Genomic DNA, 14,296 nt, shown 5'->3' on the forward strand with positions numbered 1-14,296 from the left:
TGCCAAGTGGCAGACAGAAATCGAACCTCGAACTTCTGATCCTTCATCTGGAGCAATGAGCCCGCAGAACCCCAGCTGCCAAGATGAAGGGCCCTTCTTCCCCGTCGGGGCGGTTCCCGTTTCAGGGAGGTGGTCTTAAATAAAACCTAGGGGGTGTCCTCCCCTGCTCTACTGCTCAGGGTGTGCCTGTGGGTCACTGTCCTCACCCGGGTTGTGGAATGGGAAAGACTCTGCTCGCAAGAGGAAAGAAACAGGTCTGAGAAATGGCCAGGCTGCCTCTTCGACGTCCATGCTTTCTGGCTGCTTCGTTCATTTCTTTCCATGACAGTAGTAGAAAGAGACTTCCAAGCCCAACCGGAGGGGACCTGGGAGATTCTCCTATGGTATTCTGTCCTAGCCATGAAAGTCACTGGGGAGTGGGTAAAAATTAAGTGGTGAAAAATTCTGGTATGGCTTATTGCCATAATGGCTTTCTGGAAAATAACAAATACCTAATTCCCAGTCAAATGTCATTAGGATTTTCCAGGTCCTTTGATGGGGAAAACAAATGCCCTTCCTAGAAATTTGTCATGCTCTGTGGTTTCTGAGAGAGATTCTGGAGACTGCGTAGAAAGATAATGTGGCGATACGATTTAGGGACCCACGTTGTTCCCCTGCTTGGTCAAACGTGGGCCGGACTCTTCTTAAACAGGTCGTAACCGCAAAGCCCGAGCTGGTGTTCTTTCCTGTGTGAGCGAGTGCTCTAGAGTCTCTGGGCCTGAGTTCCATCCTGCCGCTTATGGCTGTATGTCGGAGGGGCCTTGTTTAAGGTCACAGAGCCCTGCTGCTGCTGTCGGCACAGGGCGGGCGAGGCTGGGACCCCTGGGTGTGTCAGGAGCTTTGCCTAAGTTCCTCCGGGGCCTGCACGTCGCTTGGTGTCTGGCGGTGATCACTGCCGCTGGCCGTTCTCCTCTTCTGTAAGCGGCGAGGGGCGGCTGAGCTCTCTCCCTGTGAGGACCCCTCCTGCCGTGTCCTCGCTTCCTCTCTGAATGGGCTTTAGGAGGAGAACGCTCTCCCAGGTGGCTTTGTGTGTCCAGGAAGCCCTACGATGCCCAGGAGGCGTTGCGAGGGCCAGGGAGACGTCTGAGCTTTGTGGGGAGAGGACGGTGACGTGGGCCGTGCGGGGCTGGAGTGCCCGGCGGGCGCAAGGCTCCCCGCCTTTCTTGGGATAATTGAAATCATGTCAATTCATTTCCTTCTTGGCTGGACAGAAACATGTTTTTCAATAGTGAGCAAATCTTGAGGGAATCCATTGACCTGAGCAGTCATATAATGCGTGCAGTTAATGGACAAAAAATGATATTCATCTTCAGTTTATAATAGCATTTTCCTCGGCGGCACCTAAACGTGGGGGGGGTGGCGAGGGACGCGCCGGGAGCCATAGCCTCACCCCCGGCAGACGCTGACCTTTGTTGTATCTAACAATTATTGGATCTATGGTGAAATAAAATAAAAACCAACACAAGTTTTGACACTAAGATAATAAATTATAAATTATGGAAGTCTACGCCACCGAGGATCTTGTAAACAACAGGCTGGTCTCTTAGCAACAGACCGAGGAAGAGTAAGTTGTGGATAGGAAGGGAGCAGACGGATTGTTTTGCAGCGATTACCAGCGAGGACCAGGAACAAGGTGGAACACCTGCCTGAGGCCCCGTCTCTGCCCAGACCTTCTTTCTCCTATGGCCAGCTGGGGACCAAAGACTGTCCTGGCATCCAAAAACCTCTTCCTCACCCATCCAGGTGATCCAGCTCCAAGGAGAGAACAGATGAGGTGGATCCAAGGAGTGGACGGAGGGTGTCCAGTGCGCCCATGAGGGACTTGGACCTGAGCCAAAGAGGATCAATACGTGCTCATTTGACACCGACAGAAATTAGCCACCCTAAAGGCAGGGAGGGGACTCCTTTCTTCCCTGCCCCCACCCCTTGGCTTTTAAAATCTCACTTAGGGTGGTTGTCATGAAGGAATGTAGACAAGACTTTGACAATGTGCCAAAATGGTTTATTTTTAAATGTTCCCGAAAGCACCAGAATATTAAGTTGGAGCAAATGTTGCTTGGAAGAGCGTAGGGGTTGTGGTCACGCAGACAGCCAAGCAGGGGCGATGGGCTTGAAGGTTTGCAGACTTTAATTAGCAAAGGCAGGGCAGCTTGAGGATCAGTCACCTGGAAGCAGTTTTGAAAGTACGTGTGTGAGTGTGCGCGCCAGTGTGAGCGCTTCTCCATGGCAAGGCGTTTTCCAAGGTGGGTGGGGAGGGAGAATTTCTTTAATTAATTAGATGTTTACCTCTGGCATCTTCCCTGGGTGGTTTAGATGATCACCTGCCGCGTGTTTGGATGAGAGTCCATACAGCCTCTCAGAGTGGAATTTTCCTAGAAAAAGCACAGGATCCTACCAGCAAAGGGCCTCTCCCTTTGGGATGGAAACAGCCAGTTGTGCATTATCTAAGCCACAAAGCAAGGGACCTGCCGTGCCAACTTAGGACAGTAAGAAAGAATGGCACGGGGACTCTGTGACCTGTGCTTCCTGCAGCCCACTGACTTTGTGCATTTTATTGTTTCCTCATAAAGGTGGCCAGCTACATTGTGACTACTTGTGACTCATTTGGCCTGTCAGTTTAAACTTTTCACATGTATAAATTTGTCATTTGAAAAGAAAGAGAAAATTCTCTGCCATTCCCCAGGGTCTCATTTTTTTTTTTTTTTTTTTGGGGGGGGTGCTCTTCTGATACCTGGAACAGAGGCTGTGACTTCCACAGTGATTAGCTCCCATCCAGAGGTTTTAGAACATATTTGTGCTGAGAGCAGTCTGCAGGGATGCAGTTCTATCTGGGGTAATGGCCTGGTCCTGGGGGGCCTAGGCTCTGGATTTGCAAGACGCCTGTCAAGGCCCCCTGGGTATGAGCCCCTCCACAAACATGGCGAGCACCCCCCGCTGCCCCGGGATGAGGGCATCAGCACCCGGCCCTACAGATGGAGCCACGTAGGCCCACAATGGCAGCTCCTTTGCCTGAGCCTAACGCCAGAGCCAATCCCACCCCCGGAGGGAATGACGTCAACATTTGCGCTTTCTCCGCGCTCTCGCCCTGCCCTGCAGAAGGTCATGGCCAGGCTCCACACAGGGTCTTTGCCTTTCCCTCTAACAATTATCAGAATTCTCATAAAAATCGTCATCTCCCTTTCCCCTCCCCCTCCCCCTCCCCTTCTTCTCCTCCTTCTCTTTTTTCTTCTTCTTCCTCTTCTCCTTCTTCACAAATAAATACACCATGATGTATTAAAATCAGCAACACCCAGGTTGTAAGTTTCAAGGCAACGTTTCCCTTCATTGCCTCTCCTAGGCCCCCAAAGCATATCCCCTAAGAGTTTTAGAAGATCATTTTAGAGCTGAGTTTTCACTTTGCTAAAGAGCCCGTGTGCATGGAAAGAGGGCAATCCTTTCTTCCTCTTTAGTTTGTTTTTTGCTGGCACATCTTGAGCAACTAAAAAATAACCCATGCCTTAGATCCGTCTCAGGTTCGCGTCTCCTGTCCGTGACTCAGGAGAATGCCAAGCTCTGAATTACCTCCTTTCGCTCTCACTGCCAACCTGAGGTCCTTGCATCAGGCTGGCGTGTGGAGCTCTAACTGGGACATAAGCAAATCCACTAAGTTCCAAGCGTGTGGGAAAATGAATTCTTTCTTCTCCTGTTGGATCAGATTCCCGCATTGCCACAGGATTCCCATGACATGTGTGCACAATAAGGTTGCTAGATCCTGCAATGGACGCGGCATGAAGGGAGGTTGAGACTTACAGTGGAGGCGCCTGGAGCCGGACAGAAAGGCACCCAGAGACGGCTGGAGTGAGTGGAGAAGTTTCTCCTCCGAAGAGGCCTCGTGTCAACTGCAAGCCAGCAGATACCCTGGGGACAATTCCCTCCTAGTACCTGGAGGGCCCGTCACCCACCCCACTGGCCTCACCACCTGCCCCTGGCAAGCGGTGGGGACGGGCAGCAGAGAGCGAGCGTTGCTGCTGCTGCTCAGGTTTCCTCTGGGTGGCAGGACCCGGGCCTCGCCCCGTGCAGCCGCCTTCCCACCACCCCTCCAGGCCCGGCTCCTCGCCCCACAATGCTCTGCGCCCTGGCAGCCGTTCAGCAGAAGACTAAACAGTTGGCCCCGTTTCAACACGGCTGCCAAGATTTGGCAACCAGAGAGTTGCAGGGAGGCAGCAGGCTGCTAAACCCTTTCACATTTTTAATTAGATCCACACACCCATGTCTTTGAGCTATCATAAATATACAGATGACATAGAGAGTATTATTCAGGGTTAATAAAAAAAAAAAGAGAAGCAAACTCTACCAGGGTGTATCTTATCTTAGGAAAATAATTTACCTAGCACTAGTTTGGGGGCTGAGGAGGAAGAAGAGAGAGCAGAGATGTTCACCCTGGTAGACCATGTCTGCCTGAGCATCTTCCCGGCATCTGAAGTCGTCACCTCCAGTGTGACTGTGGTCTTGCCTTTGAGAACATCACCAGGAGGGGGCATTCTTGGAAGGGCTCAGTCACACAGCAGTCCTGAATGCTGGCCCTTGAGGAACTGTCCTGGAAGCCCCCCTGCCTCCTTGCTTGTTCAGGTCACCGCGGAGCTGTTATCTGCGCCTCTGCCCAGATTTCATATTCAGGGCTGCCCTCCTGTTTTTCTCCCTGTACCTCCTTCTCTGCTTTGTCTTGGCATCCTCAGTGTGAAGCTGTTTCCACTGCTTCTTATTTTTCTGAATCTTGGGCCACCCTGTGCTCCACTGCTGCTCCTGCTGAGAGCCAGCCTCTCCCGCCCCTCAGCTCCAGGTGATTCTGTGGGAGACGGGAGAGAATTCCAAGCCCCGGGGCCAGAGCTGCAGGCTGCAATGGCATTTTGCTGTGTGGCTTGGGACGTCTGATTTCAAAGCCCTTCACTTTGGTTCCTTGTTCCGAAAGATCCCAGTAGAGTTCTGCTCTCAGAGTTTGGCTCTGGGGTTCACATCAGGCCACGTGTGCAAGACCCACAATACAGTGAGCACCCGATAGTTATTTTTACTGGAACATTCACAGTAGCACACATACCTCTTAGAGGACAGCTGCCAATCATCAGCACGACCATGAACAGCAGTGCTGGCTCTTCTTGGAATTTGTGGCCTCTGCCCTGTCTCTCCTCTCCTCTGTGGCCACCCATGCATCTCAGGCAGGGGATTCTGACCATATTATCTTGCTGTAAGCTGAGGACAAGCAGGGGTGCCCAGGCCTCTGTGTAACTGTGCACGTCTTAATTTTAAAGACAGGTTAAGAAGGACAGAAAACACTTGAGAGGCCAGGAAAGAAGTCCCTCTGATTGCTAAGAGCACAAACTTCACCAGTGGGCTCATCGCAGCAATCAAACACCCTCTGCTCTAAGCCACCACACGGGCGCACACCCATCTGTGTCCTCTGTTTATGGTGAGCTCTTTGCACACCATCGGGTTCCTCCAGGGGAAAACCAGAACCCGCTGTGGACATTCTCAAAGGCTGGGTCTCCCCATTCCTGTTCCTTCATTTATTTCTCTGCTATGGAACTTGAAAATAGACCAGGGTTTACTGAAGCATTATTTCCTTTGTACCTTTTCAGAAAATAGTACAACTGGACAAACTGGAAGGATCCTGTCTGATTAAATGAGCTGGAGATGTTTCTGGGCTTCAAGAGTGTCTTGTACTGGTGTGACCACGGAGGTCAGGCCTTCGCTGGTGCGCCGGGGCTCCCCACGTCCCCCCACTGTCCCCTTCTCTCCCACACCTCACCTCCTTCTCCCCTGCACCCTACCCCACCAGCTACAGGGAATTCTGTTTAATTAAGAGAAGAAAAAGGATACAAGTTGCTCACGTGGGCATGCGTGCAACACACACACGCACACACACACACACACACACACACACACACACACACACAGCACCGTAAGAGGAACAGCTCACCCTGCCATGGGAGCAGTGGCATTGAACTCAGCTTGAGTCCCAAGTACCTCCAGGTCCTAATCGAGCTCTGGTAGGAAGAATACTTGGCTTATTAGTTGTTATTTATACAAGAAGCTGCAATTAATTTCTGTGAGAGAAAAACAAGGTGTACCCTGGATAATGGCCTTTCTGGGGCAGGAGGAGTCAGGTTGCTGTCAGTCACAGTTGTGAGACTTCACCAGCATGTTCAGGAAGCACTGAAGACAGGGGGCACTCCACCCTCCACCCTTCCTGGATCCTACACAAAGTGGGGAGGTGGGCAGGGGAAGGAATATGTGCATTTGATGTATTTAAGTCTGTATTAGTTTGCTTGTACTGCTATAACAACATACCGACTAGAGGAATGAAACCAGAAAAATTCATTTTCTCATAGTTCTGGAGGCAAAGTTCAAGATCAAAGTTCTGTCTGATTTGATTTCTGATGGGGGCTTCTGTGACCTTTCCATGATGCATATGCCCTTAGGGAAAGAGGGAACCTTCTGGAGTCTCTTACAAAGATACTAATCCTATTGGACAAGGACCCTACCTTGATGACCACATTTAATCTCAATTACTTCCTTAGAGATCCCATTTCCAAATATAGCTACTTTGGGGATTAAAGCTTCAACATCGGTTTTGTGGAGGAATAGAAATTTCCAGTCCATACCAAAGGCATTTCACAAGCAATTGGGAAGAGAGGGATCCAAGCTGGGGTTCTGCTCTCACTCTGTTGCCTGCCTGCTCTGTGGCCTTCCTCAAGGTGAGCAGCCAGCATCCAGGATGATGGGTCCAGTGTCAGTCCCACCTGGTTAGTGCCCAAGCCTCACTGGCTTTAAAATATTTTTACTATCAGACTTGGTGATCAGTATCCATTATGATACCAAAACATGCTGCCCTCCCAGGGCCCCCACCCCAGCACCGTGGCACTTCCCACAACTTCTGCGGCAGGGTCCCAGCCCTGTGCAGCTAGGAAGCAGGTCCAGGTTTCCAGTTAAAATCCACGGAGATGAAAGATACATCCCTGACGCTTCCAAAAAGTGTGTCCCTAGGAAGCAAAGTGACTTCCTTGAGTCTCCTGTATTTGGCAGGGACACTCAAGTGGTTATTGTGAAACATAAATTACTTAAGGAGTTGAAAGCAGCTAACACAGGGTCTATAATTTGGAATCTGCTCCCACTAAATGATGACTCTCTTGCTGTCGTGTCACTGTTGGAAACTTACAGAATTGTCAGAAATAGTGAAACATGGGCAAATTCATACAGTTCAAGCTAATAGATCATAAAACTGTTCTGGACGATTGTGAAGTTTTATTTAACTCTCTCCCTTGCTGTCCTGGCTACTGAGGAGTGTTGAACAGGGTAGCTGAACAAACACCCACCCGTGTTGCCTCAGCCTGGTGGTCTGGGTGGAATGGTAGCCTGGTAGGGAGATGCAACGGGAGGGACATAGGCAGACTCAGGGACAGCTTTTCCTACTGCCTCCCGCCAGGGTGGAAAGCGTCAGGTGGAGTAGCGTAGTCCTGGTCGGGGGTAAGGGGCTGGAGGGGAGGCACAGGAGAAAGCCTGTTTATGTCACTTGTGGCCAGATGATTGTGTGATGATGTAGAATCAAGCAGATGTGGAGGCTTAACCCCAGCTCTTCCAAAAGCAAGCATGAAATCTCAGGCAGATCACTAATTTCTCTAAGCCCCTTGCTTGTGGAAACGGTCTAGATCTCCCAGGAACCTTGTCCGTCGTCTAGAGATCAGCACATACAGAGCCCTTCCCTGCGAGGGGCTCAGGCTTTGGGGATCCCTCATTCTCCTGTGTCCTCTCCAGCTCAGCCCTGGAGCTGGGACAGAGGAGGGAAGCCTAAATGAATGCAGAGTAGCAGAATTCCAGGGTGCTGACATCACCCCAGGGCTGGCTCTAAAGCGCACAGAGGGAGTTACCAGGAAGGTGGCTGGCGTTCCCAGAGCAAACCCTCTGAATTCCCTGAGCTGGTGCCGCAGCTGAAAGTTAGCTGCCGTCCTGCCCCTGGGCACCAGTGAGGCAGCGTAAGCAAGAGGTCAGTCTGGGTGGCAGAGGGAGACTCCCGGGGGAGAGCCAGGTAGACTCTCCGTGAGGACCACTGTTAGGTCAGAGAATTAATCTGTCTTGTGCCGTTGAACCAAAGAATGAAAAAACCACACAGACTTCAAGGTAATGGCACAGGTGCTCCTGGGCTTATGCTGGGGCTATGTTCTGATAAACCCTATGGAGTCCAAAGTACCCTAAGTCCCATCCAATCGGTGCTTCACAGGCACACAGACAGGTGAAATTCACTGCGGCCTATTCGTGTGTGCACTTGGCATAACATGGTCATTCTGAAGTTGCTCCCTTTCCCCTCCTTGCTCACTCCCGCTCAGTGGCCTCTGTGCTCCATTGATCCCCTTTGGATTTTCTTTGGATCCCCGCCCCCATAACTCTTTTCCCCTTTATTTCTCTCTAACTTCCACAGATGAGAGAGAACACCAGGCCCTCGACTTCCTGAGCCTGCCTGCTTTCCCTTAGCATGGTGTGCTCCAGTTCCATCCATTTAAGGGGAACGGAGGGAGGGAAGAGGTGGAGAAGAGGAAGTCCTGGGGACTACATCACAGTGAATTACGGTCCACTCGTGCATAATTATATCAGAATGAACTCCGATATTATGAATAACTGTGATGCACTAATGAAAGATTTAAAAAACACATTTAGTATACTTAACCTGCCAAACATCATGGCTTAGACTACACTACCTTAAAAATGCTTGGGAGGCCCACATTCACCAACTATTAGGTAAAAAAGCCCATTTTGCAATAAACTGGAATATCTCATGTAATTTATTGAACACTGCAGAAGGTCAAAACCAGAAGACTGTATGGGTAATCTCCTGCCATCAAGAAGCTGAAAACCCTATGGGGAATACCCACAAGTTGGGGATCACCATGAGCTGGAGATGGCATGAGCTGGGGACCACCTGCACATCCTCTGTAATCCAGGTAGAAGCGGGTGGACAATCAACACCTCACCTTTAGCCAGAACAAAGCACTGAACAAACATTGACGGAGCACCTACTGTCGCCAGCACAAAGCCAGCTCAAGGGCCCAGGAGGTGAGGCAGACAAGGCCTCTGCCTCCCTGGAGACCCACAGCTGTGACCAACAGAGAGAAGGAGGCTGATTCCATGAATGTCGTATCCATCTGAGGAAGGAGGACAGGGGTGGATCTGGAACACAGATACTCGTGAACACGGGCCCAAGCATCGTGCCCGTGAGTCATCTGCTAAGTCTTCAGAGATTCTTGACACCACATTCATCAGCTGCTGCTACATGCCAGAAACAAAATGGGGGTCTCTCCTGTTCACCTGGGTGTGGGGTCTAGCTCAGAAGATTGACTTGGCACATATGCAGAAACTGCCAAGGAAGAGAGTGCCTTTCTTTATTTTCATTTTAAATATAGCTCACCCTTTGAACCAGGGAAGGAGAAGGGACTTCATGAACTTGCATACGATGTCTTTAAATAAAGAGTGGCCAGGTAGAGACATTTAGTGTCATAGCAAGAAGGAGATGCCGTCGGCGAAGGCTAGGATGCCGTCATTATGACTGCCCTACCTGAGAGCCACTTTGCCTGAGCTTCCCAGGAGCCAAGGCAAAGAGAATACAGGAATATAAGGGAATAGAAACTTTTGTTTATATTTTGTTTTATTTTTAAGAATAAAGGACACAAACCAGATCCTCTAGGGAGAACTAGTAAGTATCATGGATGAAGTCCAAACCATTAGCTTTTAGAATAAATGCATAGCTAATTCCATACAACTCTCATAATGGCTCTCTATAAAAGTCAAAAATGGAACAAAACACACATCATCAGGAGGTGAGATCCAAGTGGACACCTTTCCAGAGTTGTGACTGAATGAAGGACCTTAAAATTAACTCAGTGTAACAACTTATACATGTGGATGGGTGGCAAATGCCTTCCGTAGTCCTTTTATTTTTATTTTTATCTTTTGGTACTGGGGACTGAACCCAGAATTGCTTAACCACTGAGCCTCATCCCCAGCTCTTTTTATTTTTAAATTTGAGATAGGTCTTACTAGGTGACCGAGGCTGGTTTTGAACTTGCCGTCAGCCTCCTGCCTCAGCCTCCTGGGTCACTGGTATTACAGGCTTGCACCACCATGCCTGATTTTCCAGAGTCCCTTCATCATTTCTCCCAATACAGATTTGGGAAAGAGTTCAGAGCAGACAAACTGAGATTCTGATATCATTGAAGGGCTTAGAGAAGAGACAGGCTGGGCTGCTCATTCATGAAAAAAGAAAGGAAAAATTTTAAAAAATCTATACCGTTTTGAAAGCAGTCAAGTGGCTAAAAGATGCAAAATAATATTTTAAGCCAGTTGATTAGACAATCAGTCAGTTGACGGATTTAATGTTTATTTATGGACCACCAGCTCAGTCATTTCAATATGTGGGGTGCTGCCCAAGCAGTGAGCAGGTGCTCAATAAAAGCCATGTGAACTGAATTGCTAGGCTTCATTGGGGAAGCCCTGGAGAGCTCTACCTGCCTCTGGGGGTGTCTGGTGGCTGCAGTGTTCCCAGCCCCCTGTCCTTGGGGCTCAGCCCCACGGCCCTGTCTAGGCTGATGTCCAGCTAGGGGCGAGGGTGCTGGGGCTAGGTGTTGGACTTGGCATGGGCGCATGGAGGATCCTGAGTACTGGGCTCGCAGGGGCAGGTGAGCTGAGCCCTGAGAGCTTCCTGGCTACCTGTGGCTCTCTCCGTGGCAAGCCCACCCTTCCTTTTGCTGACCCCCACAACAGGCCTCACGGCTCCTTGGAAGGTGGCCCTTCGTGCCCCCTCTCTTTAGCTCAGCGTCTTCAGACTTCTGGCCTTTGAGAGTCAGAGAGGACGGCGGGTGATTTCCTGAGGCTGGCCAGATCCCAGAAACTTCTGGGACAACTTCTACATCCTGCCAGGAACAAGTGACCCTGTCCTGGGAGTGATGCTTTTCTTTGGGCGTCTGAGTTTGGCCCTAGCACGCACGTGTGCTGTGTTTCCTGTGTCTGTGCCACGGTCTTTGCCAAGCCAGGACTCTCCCCACACCCTGCTGCCAGCCGGGTCTTGCCATTGGCAGCAGGTGGATGTTGGTCCTTCCTCCTCCGGCCACACAGGGGCAGCTGCTCTGACCTCTTCCTGCTTGCGACCTCAGGACTCAGCATGGCCTCCAGGTCACTGAAACAGCCTTCCAGGACTCCCTCCTCTGTCCCCTGCTATGCTCCCTACCATCCTAAACCAGGCATGCTGCTGTATCAAGCAGCACCCACGGACGGTCCTCATCGGCTCCAGGATCAAGACCCTGTGTGAGCACCCCTCTCTATGCTCCAGAAACAGTTATCTGAGGTGTTTGAATTTGGATTGTCTACAACAACCCGCCCCCACCCTCCAGAGGCCCTTTACCCACCACTTGCCTAAAACAGCAACCCATCCTCCACTCTTCTCTGCCTCTCTTTCTCTGCCAGAGCTACCTTTCCCTGAAATCATGCTGTTTCTTGGTTGAGGATGTGTCTCCCTCACTAGAATGCAAGCCCAGGGGCCACAGAGCCCCAGGGACACGGGTTGGTGAAGGAGTGGAGAAATGAGCCAGCACTTCCTGAGTGGCCGGTCCCTGTGATTCCCTGGACCACAGCTGAAGTCTGCCCCATCTGCCTCAGGCTGAGCGACATCTGGTTCAGGAGATTCCCATTGGCCACGCTGCCACCCTCTACCCAGCTCCTGGTGATGTGGGTGACACCTGCTCCATCCAACATCACCACTGCTCTGTCTGTGTGCTTACCTGAGACCCAGGGTGGAGAATGGTGGGAAACTGGGGGCTTGGAAATGGGGTGACTCTCCTCCTGGTTCAGTTCCCTCTCTTTGGCACCTGGTGACCTTCTGGTCACTCCCCAGTTGCCTGGCCTTTGAATCTGGTCATTGTTTCAGGGCAGCAAGCATCTTGAGGGCAGACACTGTCTTCTATGTTGTGTGCCCAAAGGAATAGGGCTCTGTTTTGCATGTAGTAAGCAGTTAATAAATGTGTTGTCTGAATTATTTATTCAATAACAAAGTGCCAGAGAGTCTTCTGCTTGAGTGAATGCACGCAAATATACCACAGAAATATATTTTGCCATTTTCTTGCCATTTTTAATTTGTAAGAGTTACATGTATATTTCTACCAGCTCTACTGGTCTCCCTAACTTAGTAGAGAGGGTAAGAATCAATCTCCCGATTAATCAGTCCTGCCTTGTTTGTTGCTAATCTTTTATAGTACAAGGTCTTTTGTTTTTGTTTTACGGTTTTTTGCTTTTGTTTGTTTGTTGTTGTTTTTGTTGGGTATTCAAAATGGCTCCCGGCTCTGCTTTTCCAATACTCGAGGGTTCTGTTTTACAAAGAGCAAGGCCAACCGGGTAAACGCAGGCGTCATGGGCCACCAACATGGCCCCAGACAAGTAATAGCTTTGGAATATATTTTTAAAATCTGAAATAAGATTCAAGAGGATCTTGGCTAGAGATCAGCAAACTTTCTTTTCCCGTTTTCACGATGGAACAGATAGTAAATATTTTCAGCTTTGTGGACCTTTCAATCTCCATCCCCCTAATTACTAAATCCTACTGCTGTGGAGCATAAACAGTCACAGACACTATGCAAATGAATGATCATGCCTGCGTTCCCATGAAATTTTATTTATGGACATTGAAATTTGAATTTCATATAATTTTCACCATGTGAAAGTCATTCTTCCTTTGATTTCAAAAAAATAGATATTTAAAAATGTAAAAAGCGTTCTTTGCTCACAGCAAACAGAAATAGGAGATGGTCTGGATTTGCCCCACAGTCTATAGTGTGCAGAGTTCGGGTCTAAGAGCCCCCCCATCCCAGGCTCGCCTTGGGATGCTGGGCAAATTGGAGTGAAGTCAGGGAGGAGAATCACGGTGGTCTCCGTCAGAGCCACGCACGCGTTTGGATCCTGTCTCCAGGTTTCAGGCCAGTTCCTGGGGCCTCTTGCTGCCCTCAGTTTTCCCACTGCACACAGCTGGGCATCTAGTAAATAGCAAATCAATTTTTTCTGGCTTAACTGACGACAAAAATACCTTGGCAAGCCAGGGCAGGCAATTGCCAGATTGTTGTCTAAGGCAAGCAAGACCCCCAGAGGGTTCTGGGCACACACCTTCCACATCTTGTCAAGAGACCAAATAGAAATTCCTTCCTCCCGCAAGGAGGTGAGACCCTGCGCTGGAGAGGGGTGTGCAGCTCATGCCAGAGGCTAGAGGATCAGGTGGGCAGGAGCCTCCCCTCTGCGCTGTTCTTTTCTGTTTTTATTACAGTTGAAGACTTCGAGTTCAAGGAGAAAAACCACGTGAGGCTTCAATTTCATCACAACCTGCAACCCTAAGAGGGTGTGTTCACTTTAAAGGGCATGTCCTGCAGGGTCCGGTCTGGGAAGACTCTCTCTCTCCAGAGGTCCACACTCCAAACGGTGACAAAAACTCAGTGCCAAAGTAAATTCTATTTTAATGCAATCTGTTAAAAATCAAAATTAGCGACAAAATGTACAATGAACAAACCATCAAGATTTCGAGTAAAGGGAAAAAAATTAATCCTACACACACAGGCTTAACCTCCCTCACTTGAATTTTCTGTGTGGATCCTGTCTTTTTTATTGAAAACAATTTGATATTTTGTTTATCATGGAATGTTTTTGCAATAATTTTGAAATTCAAAAACATTGGGTTGTCCAGGAAATTTGCACAGAATTTGAAACTCACAAAAGGGGACCTCCATGTCTCTTTTTTGTTTGTTTGTGTTTTCTTTTTTTTGGTACTAGAGATTGAACCCAGGGGCACTTAACCACTGAGCCACATCCCCAGCCTTTTTTATTTTAAATTTTGAGACAGAGTCTTACTAAGTTGCTGAGGCTGGCTTTGAACTTGCAATCCTCCTGCCTCAGCCTCCCCAGTCACTGGGATTACTGGCATATGCCACCAAGCCCAACTGTGTCTCATCTTTTAAGACACACAAAGTATACTCACTGGACACAACAGGCAGTTGTCTCTCTGAATTATATAATCTTCGACGCGTGTCTCTTGCGCGTGTGTCCAGTGCCTTGAAATAATTCCTGCTGAGTAAGCGCCAAGCCCACTCTGAGTACAGAGACAATAAGCTCTGTACTAAGTTCAAGCACCCTGACTACTGTGGTGCTGAGTTCCCCCCAACACAACATCTGAGGCTGGAAAGTGGCGGCTCATGAGCTTCAC

The 14,296-nt window shown here is 49.5% G+C and overlaps 1 long non-coding RNA gene across 1 annotated transcript; it reads right to left on the reverse strand.

The window, feature by feature from the left end:
* Positions 1–2,036: 2,036 nt before the first annotated feature.
* On the reverse strand, positions 2,037–4,065 carry LOC124978320 (uncharacterized). Its single transcript, XR_007107360.1, has 3 exons — positions 3,829–4,065; positions 2,326–2,411; positions 2,037–2,204 (listed from the first exon to the last, which is right to left on the reverse strand). It is a non-coding gene; the product is annotated as an uncharacterized LOC124978320 (long non-coding RNA).
* Between the last annotated feature and the right edge of the window lie 10,231 nt (positions 4,066–14,296).

This window comes from Sciurus carolinensis, chromosome 2 (assembly GCF_902686445.1).
Source record: "Sciurus carolinensis chromosome 2, mSciCar1.2, whole genome shotgun sequence".
NCBI lineage: Eukaryota > Metazoa > Chordata > Mammalia > Rodentia > Sciuridae > Sciurus > Sciurus carolinensis.